Genomic DNA, 11,153 nt, shown 5'->3' on the forward strand with positions numbered 1-11,153 from the left:
CAAGCAGAGTGTCTCTCCTCTTGCACCAGGACCTTGGAATCTCAGGAAACCAGTAGTTAAGGAGCCTCAGTTGAGCACACAGTGGGATAATGAGTGCTTAGTTCAGCCGAGCTGTTTACCTTGGGCTAAATACACACTGACCCATTCTGCACCCAGGGAGCTGATATCACTGACTGGATGTCTCTAGGCTCAATCTCTGGCCTCCTCAGGGGCTCTTCTCTCCCCACACTGATCACCCCAATCCCTCTCACTGGGGGCTGAATCATCATCCCCTGGGGGATAGCACCCCATCTCCTGGGGATGACATCAAGGAGACAGCATCCAAGAGCTCCAACACACTAGCATCCAACACATCCTCCCAGCCACCACATTGCTCTCCATTTCCCTTCCCTGTACCACTTCCAGGTGCTCAGTCTTCTGTCACTTCTCACCTTGAAGTCTTGAACAGACTTGTCTCCATCAGTTTCTCAACCCTAAAACCAGAGGGAACTTTCTATACTGCATCCTTCAAGCCCTTTAAGGGCTCTGGTTGCCTGCAGAAGAGATAGTACAACAGGTACTATAGTACTATATTACAGCATTTGCCTTGTGTGCAATTACCCAGGTTCGATCTCTAGCACCTCATAGTTCCCTGTGTCTGCCTGTGCATTGCTGGTTATGCCCTCCTAAACCCAGGCATAAGTCATGCCCCTCCCTAGTCAGCCCCCCACCACCACCCTACATTTTGCACTCCAGGACTGTGATCTCACCTACATTTGAAAAGTGTTACCTGTGGGACCCTTTTCCCATCACACTCCTCCCTCTCTACTTCAAGTTCTCCTTCACTCAGAGAATCAGAGTGGCCCACCCCAGTTCCACTTTGCTGCAGACCACCCCAAGCCCCCACCCACTTCCAATCCCAGCATATTTTCAAGGTTTCTGTGATGTGTGTAGAAGAGAGAACTGTGGGGAGAAGAAGCAAGCATCCAGGGAAGAAGCTAGAATGGAGGGGAACCTCTGAAGTGCGAAGCATTGGGAATCCACCTTGTGTTGACTCCAAAAACCTTGACCCTGACCATCCCCTCCTGTCCCTTCTGAGCCCTTCTGTGTCTGTGTCACTTCTGTCAGGTGCAGCTGCTTTGCAGTCAGGTCATTCCAGGCAGGATAGGAGCAGGCTCCTGCCTGTGGTCAGGGCTGGACATGATGGTCCAGGAAAGTCAGCAACCCTGGAGAAAGGTCAAACTTGGCTTTAGGGAGTGGCTTCATTGAATACAAATGAGGGGGTTGTGGGGTGGGGCTTTATCCTCTATGCCTCTGAGTGCAGCCCAGCAGGTTCATGTAGAAGGCTCTGTTGAGAAAACTGGTTCCCTGGAAGGATCTGAGGACCAAGACGCGGCAGCTCATGTCCTGGCTCCCAGCCTGGCAGTCTGTCCGGAAGTAGCACCTCCTCCTAGTTGGAATTGTCCAGTTTCCCCAGGCTAAGGCATCTCTGCAAGGGCAGCTCCATCTGAGGCTGATGGGAATGGGGTATAGGCAGAAGGACAATAGATCTACTGATTAGCAAGCGGGTGGCAGGGGATGATTTTGAGGGGAAGTAGGCCAGGGTCATAGGGAAAACATGACCTTTATCCATGCTTGCATAGTGCAGGAAATAAACGCAAGGCACAGAAAAACTTCTTGAAGTGGAGATGGGTAGCCTCCCCCATCTCCTTCTGCAGTCACATCCACATCCCACAGCTACCCCACATAAGCTCATTAGCCTAGTTCCAAAAGATCCTGGAGTTCTTAGATCTTCAAATCCCTCAATATTGACACCCCAGTAGGAGCACATCAATTTAGATGGGAAAATAATATAGAGGCCATCTAAGCTCAGTAAAACAAAAACAACACTGAAGAGGCCAGAGAGATAGTACAGTGGGTAAGGTGCCTGCCTTGCACGAGGCCAACTGGGCTTGGTCCCCAGCATCCCTTATGGTCACCAGAAGTAATTCCTGAGTGCAGAGGCAAAAGTAACCCCTGAGCATCACTGGGTGTGATCTCTGTGTGCAAACACAGAGTGTGTGCAAACACTGTCACCAAAATGCAAGTGAGCCCTGGTGAATTCCATGGTCCAGTGTCCCCCTAGCATGCATGTTTGTGAACAAAATAGAGTCCACGGGGACCCCCAATAACCTAGAGTGTGAGCACCTCAACCATGGTGCAAAGGGAAAAAAAGATCCTTCTGTTTCATCAGAGATACAGAGTCAACCCTGGGGTCACGGGGTATCTGTTGACTTACGGCAGCTGGACTTGGACATTATAATGACAATTGAACCTGGACATGCCACCTGGACACACACACCCCTTGTCATGCTGGGCATAAAAGGAAAAATTGGGCCTTGGGGGAGGGCAGGATAATGACCAGAGCAGAGCCTGATGGTCTGGGGGGTGGGGGTGGGCAGAGATAAAGCATCAGAGAGGCTTTGTATCTATTCTTCTCTCTTTCTTGAACCCTGGCCTCCCCCAACCCCCATCTCTCTCTCTCAATCTCTCTCTCTCTCTCTCTCTCTCTCTCTCTCTCTCTCTCTCTCTCTCTCTCTCTCTCTCTCTCCTTCCCCTCCACCCTCTTTCTCTCAGTCTCAAGTGGGCAGTCACTACAGGGTGTGTACTCCATAGAGGTGGGACAAACCACAATGGCCATGTGATTGTCATCTGTCCTCTGATCCCTGGCATCCCATATGATTCCCCCAAGCCTGCCAGAAGCAATTTTTGCATGCAGAATTGGGAGTAGCCCCTGAGTGCCGCCTGGTGTGGCCCAAAAACCAAAAAAAAAAAAAAAAAAAAATGTAGAAAGTAAAAAATCTGCCTCCTCAGGGCCAGAGAGATAGCAGGAAGGTAAAACATTTGCCTTGCATGCAGAAGGATGGTGGTTCAAATCCCGGCATCCCATAGGGTCCCCCGAGCCTGACAGGGGCGATTTCTGAGCTAGAGCCAGGAGGAACCCCTGAGCGTTGCCGGGTATGACCCAAAAACCAAAAACAACAAAATAAACAAAAACAACTTTAGGCTTTCCTCCCCCACCACCACCACCACACCATAAAAAAAAAAAAAAAAAAAAAGTCTGCCTCCCCAAAACAGGCCTCTTTGGCATCAGGATGATCTTGTGAATGAGGTGAGACTCTGGTAGCAGGGCATAGGTTTGTAGGAGAGGATCACACATAGAAAGGAAAGTCGCTTTATCAGTGTCACCCCAGGGAAATCGCATTTCCTTAGCTGACCCACATGGAAGGGGGCTCCCAGGCTGGTCCTGTGCTACCTCTGCACTGGCCCCTTGGGTGCCCTCTCAACCACCCTTTCTTCCTGCCCCACACTTCACCTTCACATCTCTTCCCTAAGGCGGTTGGACACTAAGATCATGTGGGAGGGGGGTACATACTATTAAAATCTCTTTTTGCTTTCTTTGTTTACCTTTGTTTACTTGTTTACCAGCCCAGAAGAACCCAGTGGCGCCTGTCCCCAAAGCTCTGTGCTCCTGAACTGCGGAGTGTAGTAACACAGTGAACTTGTTGTGAGTAGCAAATCTCAGCTTTGCAAGAACCAGAAAGCAGCTTGGCCATTTAAAAACTAAAGGCGGGGTAGGGGGATGTACTGGAATCTTTGATAAGGAAATCAGGACCCTCATTCACCAAGAGGAGAGAGGAACTTCTTCGGGGTGAAACTTTAGGGTGTCAGGATTCTGGATACTCCCTTCCTGACCTTCCTCCCCCTTTCCACACTAGTTTTGGGGTCCTTGTTCTGTCCTGCCTCGAGCCTGGCCCATTTTGGAGTGATGCAGTAGTTGGGTGGGTTCACTCCTTATCTGGGAACCCCAAAGGGCAGGTATAGAGGAAAGCGTGGCCTCTTTTCACTGAGTCCAGCACATGGTTCCCTGCTCCTCTGGCCATTGGCCATCCCAGTCATTTCGGTCATATTCCCCACTCCACCCCCAGCCTGGGCCTGTTGCTGCCTATAAATAGAAGAAAGAGACTCCCTGTGCCCCCTGAATAGCACTGACATGACATTCTGCCTCCTCCTGACTGAGCCCTGAGTCACAGGCACTCTCAGAGGCCCGCCTGGCAGAGCAGGCCGCACACCGCTATGGCCTCGGAGGAAGCAGCCTTGCAGAGTCCCTAGGGAGGCCGCATGAGGCTTAGAGAAACACGGCTGGCATTTCCTCCCCGCCAGGGCTGGGCACTGGGCTGCCTCAGATGAGTGTGCAGGGCTGGGGGGGTGGGGTTGGGGAGGGGAGGTGCCGCTGCAGGAAGCTCAGCAGCCCCCACACTTCTCCTGGGAGCCTCGGTGGCCCAGAAGCACCCTGCTTCCGGCTTTCCTCATGTCAGAGCCAAACTCACAGCCACACAGCGTCACACCCACAGAGTTCAGCAGTCTGAGGGCCAGGCTGAACCCTGGCCTCAACTCAGGATACTGCATAGGGCCACCCAGCAGGACCAACCTGGGGCTGGGCCGGTGGGGGCTGAAGGCGCAGGTCCCCACAATCCTCTTCCTTTCATCCAGTATCAGCAGGAGTGAGATTCCAGCCTGCCTGCTAAGTTCCCAAGGTTACCCTGAGACTAAAGTAAGGGAGTCTTGTTGGCTCTGCTCATTAGGGACAGATAAAACCCATATGTAAAAAAAAAAAAGCGAAGTCTCCTAGGAAAGGGAGCACTTCGGGTGGTTCAAGTCCAGCTAACAACACCGGGTAAATTCTCAATTCCATTGCCACACTTTCTGAGAGGGTTGTCAAGGCCCCTATCTAGGGGCTATCTATCTGGTCTCCAATATTCTCCATTCTCCACCCCCAGGAGTTCCTTTCAAGCCTGGACACCAGATTCTCTATGGAACAACTCTTGTCATCATTTCTCTCTCCTTCACTAGATCTACTAGACTCTGCTCCTTGGCAAGGTTGAGTCAGTGTGTGTTAAGCCTGGTCACCCAGTCCACACATGAATGAATGTCTATTCACGGTACATACTGTACTCATTCGGCCACTCACACTCATCCACGCTCAGATTCATTACCCATCACTTCCATTCATATTCACAACACTCATTCACCCATGCATAATCATTCACACACACACACACACACACACACACACACACACGATCATTTTAATTCACTTATTGCTACACGTGTATTCACATGCTCACACTCATTTATTTATACATTTGTTGTTGTTGTTTTTGGGTCACACCCGGCAGCGCTCAGGGGTTCCTCCTGGCTCTACGCTCAGAAATCGCTCCTGGCAGGCTCAGGGGACCGTGTGGGATGCCCGGATTCAAACCACCAACCTTCTGCATGAAAGTCAAACGCCTTATCTCCATGCTATCTTTTCAGCCCCTCATTTATTTAAATTCACATTCTCATTCAGTCACCACTCACATTCTCCCACTCTCAATTACTTCCCACTCACTCATCCTCTTACTCACACTTATTTATTCATAAATTCATTCATACACTTGTACAAATTCACATACTCTTGTATCCAGTAGACACATGTATTTGCATACTATTCACATTCAAGCATTCTACTTCCATGCATAATCTCCACTCATTTTTACACTCACAAACTCACCCAATCTTTACCTGAGTCACACATACAACTTACTCACTCATAAACTCTATTCACCCGCATAACCCATTTCCAGGTTCCCATTTACTCACAATACTAATTCATCCATCACATACGTTCACTCACTCAGATTCATGCATACTCATTCGTTTGACCATTTACTCATACTAATCACAAATGCAGACTCATTTACTCAATGATTCACCCACTTACTCATTTCCATATTCATTCAACTCACACATTCACAATGTTCCAGAAACACAGGGGCTTGACTAGGTTCTCAGAGACCTTAAAAGTCTGAAATCTAGAGGTGGTTTGGAAACAGGTGGGACAGTTAAGTTACCCAGTGACAGAGACTCTCTCTGGCACTAAGTGGTCAGGGTTTGAAGGACTTAACTAGAGGACTGGCTATCCCAGAGATAAACAGCCCATTGAGAAGCACTGGGTGGTCTCTTGTTGGAGAACCCATAGTCATGAGGGGGAAAGTGGCTCATCATAGTTGTGCAGCAAATTAGACCCCACAGAAGCTGGTACAGAAGCTCCTCAGTCCAAGGGAGCATGCCTGGGGATGGGCCTGACCCTTCACATCTTCAACACTTGGCCTGGCCAGGGGGATCATGGGAACTATGTCTGGGAATGCACCAAATCTCCCACCAGCTGCTGCACCTTCTTCTGCCTGTGCTGGAGGCCAGGTGGCCGGAGTTGTGCGACGAATGTGGTCCACTGTCATTTTGGGAGGGAAGGACCGAGTGTGTGTACTGGATCAAAGTCCTACACTTAGTGTCCAGCTCTGTGGAGTCCAGCAAACGCAAAGGAAGGTAGCCTTTACCTCTGACTCAGAATGCTGGTGGTCACCATGAAACTCGGTATACCCTGAATCTTGCCCCCAACCCTGCTTCAAGAAGTTTTGTGTCCCATTTCCCAGATCCCTAACTTGGGACTCCATGGACCCCAAACATGGACTTGAGAAAGCACTTTTTCAAAACTGGAAATTGTACCAAAAATGTAAGAGAATCGGGTACCATCCCACTCATGAGTACATATATGTATAAATAAATGAGTGTAAGCATGTGAATGGGTGGGAATAAGTGAATAAATATGAGTGGGAGTGGGGCTGAAGCAATAGCACAGCAGCAAGGCGTTTGCCTTGCATACAGTTGACCCAGGATGATCCAGGTTAGATCCCTAGCATCCCATATGGTACCCCAAGCCTGCCAGGAGCGATTTATGAGTGCAGAGTAAGGAGTAACTCCTGAGCACTGCCAGGGATGGTTCAGAAACTTAAAAAAAAAAAATAGAGTGTGAGTGTGTGAATGGTTACACATGGGTGAATGAGTGTTATGAATAAATGTGAGTGATGGGTAATGAGTTTGAGTATGAATTAGTGTGAATGGCCGAATGAGTGTGTACTCTAAATGGACATTCACTCATCTCCATCACTCCCTGGTCATCCTGGTTCATCCCACCTCATTCAGACTCATCTCGTACCCCATTCCTCCTCCCCTATTATTTCAATCAAATGCCAAGAATGACATCATTCATATTATAAATGTCAGTGTATAGCTCAAAAAGAACTCTTCTTTAAAAACAGATGCGCTAAACCACAATCATCCCATTAGCACACCAGAACATTAATAGCCCTGAGTAATAGCAAATCAATGTCCATGTTTAAATATCCAATTGTCACAATTGTTATTTTCAGTTTGCTTAAAGTTGTTTTGATAGCTTTTGTTTTAGGGCCATATCTGGCAATGCTCAGGAGTTATTCCTGGTTCTGCACTCAGGAATTACTCCTGGCAATGCTTGGGGGACCATATGGAATGCCAAGGATTAAACTCAGGTCCACAGTGTGTAAGGTAAATGCTCTACTTGCTATTTTATTGCTCCAGCCCAAGTTCATTTAATTTTTTTTTTAAATACGTAAGCCTCATATTGCAACTGGTCGATTTGTCTTTTTGAATCTTTGGAGGTTCAGAGAGGTTTGGAAGGTGTTTTAAATAATTGAAAAAGAATAAAAAATTAGGTGTGGTATTTTGCTTCAAATGGACTTTGCCCAATGCTGTGGTGTTGTAGAGCATGGTTCTCTGTCCTATAAAATGCTGTAAAATAAATATTATGCTGGGGTTTTTATGGTAGTGCCAGGGATGAAAACCAGGGCCTATCACATACAAAGCCTTTGAAATTGATATTTTCATTTTCTTTCTTCTTCTTCTTCTTCTTCTTCTTCTTCTTCTTCTTCTTCTTCTTCTTTCTTCTTCTCCTCCTCCTCCTCCTTTCTTCTTCTTCTCTTCTTTCTTCTTCTTCTTCTTCTCCTTCTTTTCTTCTTCTTCCTCCTCCTCCTTTTTCTTCTTCCTCCTCCTTCTCCTTCTCCTTTTTCTTCTTCCTCCTCCTCCTTCTCCTTCTTCTTTTTCTTCTTCTCCTTCTTCTTTTCTTCTTCCTCCTCCTCCTTCTTCTTCTCCTTCTTCTTCTTTTCTTCTTCTTCCTCCTCCTCCTCCTTCTCCTCCTCCTCCTTCTTCTTCTCCTTCTTCTTCTTCTTCTCCTCCTTCTCCTCCTTCTCCTCCTTCTCCTTCTCCTCCTTCTCCTTCTCCTCCTCCTCCTCCTCCTCCTCCTTCTTCTTCTTCTTCTTCTCCTTCTCCTTCTCCTTCTCCTTCTTCTCCTTCTTCTTCTTCTCCTCCTCCTTCTCCTTCTTCTTCTTCTCCTTCTTCTTCTTCTCCTCCTCCTCCTTCTCCTCCTTCTCCTTCTCCTCCTCCTCCTCCTCCTCCTCCTCCTCCTCCTCCTTCTTCTTCTTCTTCTTCTTCTTCTTCTTCTTCTTCTTCTTCTTCTTCTTCTTCTTCTTCTTCTTCTTCTTCTTCTTCTTCTTCAAGTCCAAGTCATCAGATGGTTCTGGATTCTCAGAAGGACTAATTCTTTTATGTGTGACATTCATGCATTTGAGTAATCAATTTGTTAGGGTCTAAGGAACCAAAATGATAATACAGTGGGTAGGTTATTTGCCCTGGATGTGGCTAACCTGCCAGTAGTTCCTGAGTGCAGAGCAAAAGTTATACCTGAGCAATTAGTTCCAGGTGTGGCTCAAAACCAGATAAACAAATTTGTTAGGGACTGCAAAAATGGTATCATACCTTATGCCTTCCTTTGATCTTGATTAGCTGGAATCCAACAAAGTAATTTCTTTGGCTAAATATCGATTATGTTTATTTATGTGTGTCTTGTGGGGGTAGAAGGTGATGTGGAGCCACAGCCTCTTGCGCTCAGGGTTATTTTTGCCTCTGTGCTCAGGAGTGACCCCTAATGGTATTCAGAGAACCAAATATGGTGCTGAGGCTAGAGGGCGATTGTCTGCATGCAAGGTAAGTGCCTTAACCCCTATACTTTCTTTCTAGCCTGTGATTTTGTTTCAAAGGGACTTAACAGCTTTTGATTTCCGCAACAGAAGAGGCAAGTGGTCCCAGAAAAAGCAAAGGCCCTCACAAAGGACCATCTGGTTGCTATGCAGGTCAGTGTACTTCAAACCTGAGAGTGAAGGTAGGGCAGTAGTTGTTCAGAGAGGGCTGGGCTATTAGTAGCAGGAAAGGGAGAAGTGCTGAGGACCAAACAAAAGGATGCACATAACACCGAGACAACTATGAGCCAGTCTATGGGAAATCTCAACTACTATCAGGAGAAGATGTGGAGTTAACTGTAATACAGAATACTTTTTTTTTTTTTTGAGGTCACATATGCTGGTGCTCAAAGATTATTACCAGCTTGGTGCTCAGAGATCACTCTTGGGGATGCTCAGAAGGCCATGCAGTGCTGAGCATTGAATCTGGGTTGTTCACATGCTAAGCTGATGCACTACAACTTTTTTTTTTTTTTTGGGGGGGGGGTGACATCCAGCAGCACTCAGGGATTACTCCTGGCTCTATGCTCAGAAATTGCTCCTGGGGCCGGCGTGGTGGCACTAGAGGTAAGGTGCCTGCCTTGCCTGCGCTAGCCTAGGACGGGCAGCGGTTCGATCCCCCAGTGTCCCATATGGTCCCCCAAGCCAGGAGTGATTTCTGAGTGCATAGCCAGGAGTAACCCCTGAGCATTACTGGGTGTGGCCCAAAAACCAAAAAAAAAAAAAAAAAGAAAAGAAAAAAAAGAAATTGCTGCTGGTAGGCTCAGGGGATCATATGGGATGCCATAATTTGAACTACCGTCCTTCTGCATGCAAGGCAAATTCCCTACCTGCATGCTATCTCTCTGGCCCCAAACTTTAACTACTTTTTTGTTTTGTTTTTTGGGGGGCCACACCTGGAGGCACTCAGGGATTACTTCAACCTAAATTAATTTATCTTTTTTGTTTAGGAGCAATGCTAAGGTTCAGTGCTGGGGAATTGCTTCTGGTGGTGCTCAAGATAAGCAATATAAGGAATTGAACCCAACATAACATATACTCAACCTATTGAATTATCTTTCTGACCCCCTAACATAGAGGTCTTCATAAGAATCAGGACTGGAGATGTAGATAAGGAGTCAAATTGCTGTTATTGAGGGAGGATAGAAAAGCTATCCAATTGTCTCACAAACATTAGTGGGAACCAACAGACAACCACATACTGACACAGTCAATGCTGGGATGTGGACAAGTCTTAAATGCAAGTATTCCCAGCAACCGGATCCCACTTCATTCCAGGAAACTTCTTCCTCTCTCTGAGCCCATACCAGAGGACAATGATTCCTATTCCGCAATTAGATTGGTTTGAAAAGCCAAAGTCAGAGCTGGGTATACAGTAGATACTTCCCTGCCCTGCTGAAAGTTCCAGAACACCCCCCTCCACATGACCACCTTTTCTTTGACAATATATGAAATGATAGATTTGCTCCAACTCATTCTGCACTAAAACATACTCCTTAGAGTTGCTATAATATCTCGTCTGTTAGATACTAAGTTAATTAAATTAGAACAATTAAATGCCAAAATAACCTAATATACTAACAGTGTAGGTTTACACCCACCTAGAACAGAATTATCCTGAAAACTTCCTTTTTGTATCTTTCCCAGTGCCCAGTTTTACTGAGAAATAGCGTAAGACTGTAAGTGTAAGCATATACATAATGATGACATGCCTAGTAAGATGATTATCAAATACATTTATTTTTTTTGTGTGTGGTTTTTGGGTCACACCTGGCAGTGCTCAGGGTTTACTCCTGGCTCCATGCTCAGAAATTGCTCCTGGCAGGCACAGGGGACCATATGGGATACTGGGATTCGAACCAATGACCTTCTGCATGAAAGGCAAAATCCTTACCTCCATGCTATCTCTCCGGCCCCAAATAAATTTATTTAATTCCCATCAGCTCACATAGGGAAAAAAAAAAGAATAATAGTTGTTTTTCTTGTGATAAAAACTCCTAGAATTGGCTTTCTTAATAACTCCTAAATATACTATATAATGGTGATAAATAGTCCCTTTTCTTTCTTTCTTTTTTTTTTTTTTTTTAATAGTTCCTTTTCTGTATGTTGTATTCCCACTAAGGAAATCTGTTTCTTTTGACTATCTTGGTCCGATTCTCTTTTCTCCACACCCTGTCCTAATCTCTTTTTCTGAGTATATTT

Source organism: Suncus etruscus, chromosome 1, assembly GCF_024139225.1.
Source record: "Suncus etruscus isolate mSunEtr1 chromosome 1, mSunEtr1.pri.cur, whole genome shotgun sequence".
NCBI classification, from domain to species: domain Eukaryota; kingdom Metazoa; phylum Chordata; class Mammalia; order Eulipotyphla; family Soricidae; genus Suncus; species Suncus etruscus.